We start from the raw sequence: 4,463 nt of genomic DNA, 5'->3' as shown, positions 1-4,463 counted from the left end.
GCCTTTAACCCTCCTAATTGTTAGGATTTTGTGGTGTTTATTTCTAATATTTTTCCTAGAAGATTAATATAAATATATATCTTATAAAAAGTGATTATACCATATTTAGATGAAAACTTTTTAAAGATTTCATAACATGAGGAATATTCCTACATGCTATTAAGTATCCTTCTAGAGTAATATCTAATGTCTTCATACTATGGCATCATTAGTCAGTATTTTGTTAGCTAATTCTTTGCTGCCGAACATACAAGCTGATCAGTTTTTTGCTGTTGCAAATAATGCTGCTATATATATAATGCTTGCAGACCCATCATCGTCGCTCACATTTCTGATTATTTTCTTTGAATATATTTCTAGAAAACTGTATTTTGAGATATGATTGTGGGTCAAAGTATGTGCAACTTTAAGAGCGTTTGTATTTACACTAACAGATTGCCTTTCAGAGAGCTATTATCAGTGTGTACACTTACTTTGCAGTAGTTGGCAATCTAAGATTTAAGATAAACTTAGTAGTGAGAGATTCTTAAAAATGTTTTTGGATTATTTACGTTACTGCTTTTTGTGAAATAGGATAACAGATTTTATCTTTATATGTTTGCCTATTTTTATACCGAGAATTCCTTATTAATTTGTATGTGCCCTTTACATAGAAAGTTCAGCTTTTGTCTTTAGTATGTTGCACATAATTCTTCCATTTTATCATTAGCATTTTATTTTTATTTATGTTTTTGATATACTGGCATTTAAAAATTTTTTAAGTAGTCTACGGTAGGAGTTTCTTAAGAATTCTTTGCTTCTGCATCATGCTTGGAAATAACCAAATACATGTATCTAATCTTATGTCTCTTCCTGTGCTAATTCCATCATTTAAAAATTATTGTAGCTTTGAAATGTGTTTAGTGTCTGCTAAGGCAAGATCTCTCTTCACTATTAGTTTTGATTAGTCTAGAAGGTATTCACAATTATGTAGTCAAGTTCCAACTTCTTTTGTTTTAAATGGCGCCTGGCATAATGGAAAAGTAATGAGAGTCCCTTTCCTCAAAACTGCATAAAAAGAACAACAAAGAGAACCAAGTGCATCTCCAAGGAAACAAGGAAATAGCACCTGTCCCCAGACACAAACTGTGAAGTTTTTTTCTGAGCCCTGTAAAGTCTAGATCCGAGTGAGATGGGTACCTGAAGGCTGACACGTGTCTCCTTGGCTTGTGAGTCACAAATTGTGCCCATCTAATACATTTTTGTTAAGATCAGTAAAATTGGGGGCCCTGATGGGATTCAAAAGAAGTGGGTATTGTCCCCAAAGAGGCCAAGCGTGACACCAAAAATGGCACAGGACATAGAGCGGAAAGGGGAAATCGTTGACTGGGAAATTTTGTTGTCCAGGTGGACAGCGTAACCTCGTACCGAGGGAGATGCTGAAGGCAAAGGGGATAGATAAGATGAGGAACGGACGGTGTTTTCCAGAGCAGAGAGCTATGGGGTGAGGGGGTTTCCAAGGAATGTTGCAAATAAAAAGATGGGACTCTAGAGAAGGGGAAAGAGCATGTTCAGTGAGAGGATGAGCCAGACGACAAAACAGAATCGAAGCTATGGCCAGCTCTGGTTCATTCCCCATCTCTTACCTCATGTCCTGTCCAAGCTGTCCTCAGCAAACAGCTGACCCCGTTAGAAATGAGAGTGAACACAGTTGGGGAAAATGCTAGACAGAACGGGTATTCTACAAGACAAAATATAAAAGCAAACGATTGTAGGAAAACAATGACAAAGGAGATCCAATATATGGATAGTTACTGCTCCTTAAAAAGAACGGAAAAATTCAACAATATAATCAAAGAAAACTTTTCTCTCTCTTTTTCTTCAGATCTTTGTGCTTATTGATTCTGTACCTTTTGGCTTTGAGGATTACTGATGAGAACTCTGTGGCCAATCTGATTTCCGCGCCCCCTTGTGTGTGCCTCGCTTTGTCACGATACCTACATTTTTTTTTTCTTCTTTATCCCGAAGTCCATATTTTCATCTGGACATGATGGAAATAATTTTTACGCGAATAACTTTTCATCCTCACAGGTGTGTGTATGTGTTTCAGGAAAGGTTTTTAAATATATAATATTTCTGTTTCTTTATTTTTGCCATTCTTTTCCTAAGCTCACTTCCGTAGTCTTAAAACGTTTTTTTTTTTTTTTCAAGTCTTGCATTTCTAGCTGAGCTTTTGAAAGTGAGAGATCAGGTTGTCTGTAATTTATTTGCGACTGTTTGTTTGTTTGTTTGTTTGTTTTTGAGTAATTTATCTAGTGATATCTGTTTTTCAATTATGTTCTGCTTATGTCTCCTTCTATTTTAAAAAACTTGTATGCATTTATCTTGTGAGAGTTCTGTTCTGGTAGGGCTTGCCTTGGCTATGGCTCTGTCTCACGTATCTCTTTCTCCTTGGTTAGACCAGCAGGCTAACCAGAGCTTTGACTCTTCTCTTGGTGGTGACAGGGACACACGAGAGCAAGTCCAAATGCACACAGTTACTTAAACTTTTGACTGCGACCCACAGGAAGAAATGAATTAGTTAGCATCATGACTCAGGGCATGGACATATATATCCATTCACGTTACCGGAACAAGTTTCAAGAAACTGTGCTGATTTTTCCTGAAGAATATTGCTTTTATTTTTTAAATTCATGCCATTCGGTTCCATTAAAAAAAAAAAAAAAAAGGGCTGGTTAAGACCTAATAAGTTAATTTCATGATTTACTAAGGGGATGTATTTGCAGTTTGAAAAAACACCACCCTAGCCGACAGACCCCATTCTCTGTCTGCCTTTGTATATTGATTCTCCTTCTGTGATATTTGGCTGGAGGGAGAGGCTTGATAAATGAGCCTCCCAGCATCACTCCCCGATTCCGATTGGCCACCACCTGGGGTAGCTCTGCTCTCCCGAGTGGTGTGTCCCCTTACTGGGCCAGCCGCTGCCCATGGTGTGCACGCTGGAATTCCCGGCGTGTTTGGTGAGCAGGGTTCCTCAGGGCGATCCGGGTGACCGTATGCTTCTACTCCTCCGACTCACTCACATGATGAATCACAATCGTAGGTTTCCTGATATTGGATCATCCTTGTGTTTTTGGCATCGACTGTACTTGGCCGTGATAGATGGTCTATTTAGTATTCAGCTGGATTTGGTTTGCAGATATTTTGTTGAAAGGTAGTACATCTGTATCATGAGTAATATCGGTTAGTCTTTCTCAGGTTTTCATATCAGGATTTTTGTTAACTTCATAAAATGGATGGAAGCTTTTTCCATCTTTTTTTTTTTCTCTTCTGGATCAGTTTAAATAGCACACGAATAACCTCTTCCTTGAAGGGTTTAAAGAACTTGGCAGTAAAATAAATGGGGAACAGAACTTTTGGGGGGAGTAGGTCTCTTTAAAACCTTTTGTATGATTATTGGGCCATTCAGGTTTTCTTCTGCTGCTTTATTCCATTATGGAAGTTTATCTCTTCCTAGAAACCTTCTGTTTCATCGGAAGTTAAAAACTTTGTAGGACACAGCTAAGTGGAGTATTTAGAAACTTTTCAAACAAATTTTTAAAAATTATTTTGTTTTGGTTTCTGATTTATTTTTTTCCTCCAGAGAATGCAGCCTTAAAGATTTAAGTTTTGAAATGTATGGTTTTTAAGTGCTCGATCTCATGAAAGATGTTGGCCCATTTCACATTTTTTCCCTACGTTTCATTATCCCTACATCAGGGAATGTTGTTCTGTGATCCCCTCTCTTCACCAGCCCTTCTCATGTATTGTTGACCCACTCCCCACGTTAATTCCTAGTTAGTCTTAGCGGGGAACGGTCCATCTCTTTTTATCTTGCCTCCTACAGACCTTTGTCCTCAGCAGCTCAGGACAAAGTGCTCGTCTGTTTCCATAAACAGAGATGATTCTCTCCTCAAGGAGTAACGGGCCCAGGCATTGGATAAGATCGGATTCTGTTCCTGCAGTTGCTGACCTTGTCTCTGGCTCGTTTTTGAGTGATCAATGTGACCCCTATTTCGGTTATCTATGTTACCAGTTATGGAATCTTTAACATCTTTAGGTACAAATACTTTTCATCATTACCGGGTTGTGGCTGTTCATACTCCCATTCGTAGCCTGGGAGAGTGACTGACTCACCACATTCTCGCCAGCATTTGACATCACTAAAAACGTTGTCAGTTTAATAGCAGTCCATGCATTTTAAACTCGGTCACCCTTACATCTGGATACAGGTGACCAGCCTGGTTACGGAACGGAATTCCGAGACTTGGCGTGGCTCATTTAGGGGTACACTGTAAGCTGTTTTATAGAATGGATAAGCACAATTTAATTATGCTTTCCTATGCATTATTTAATTATGCTTTATTAATTTAATCTATAATCGACGCAAAGAGAGACCCATACGTGTTAAAGTCCAGGAGAAGGGTTTGCAGATTGAAGGTAGT

This window comes from Pteropus vampyrus, unplaced genomic scaffold (genome assembly GCF_000151845.1).
Source record: "Pteropus vampyrus isolate Shadow unplaced genomic scaffold, Pvam_2.0 Scaffold286, whole genome shotgun sequence".
Classification (NCBI taxonomy): Eukaryota; Metazoa; Chordata; class Mammalia; order Chiroptera; family Pteropodidae; genus Pteropus; species Pteropus vampyrus.
This window is presented reverse-complemented; position numbering follows the sequence as displayed.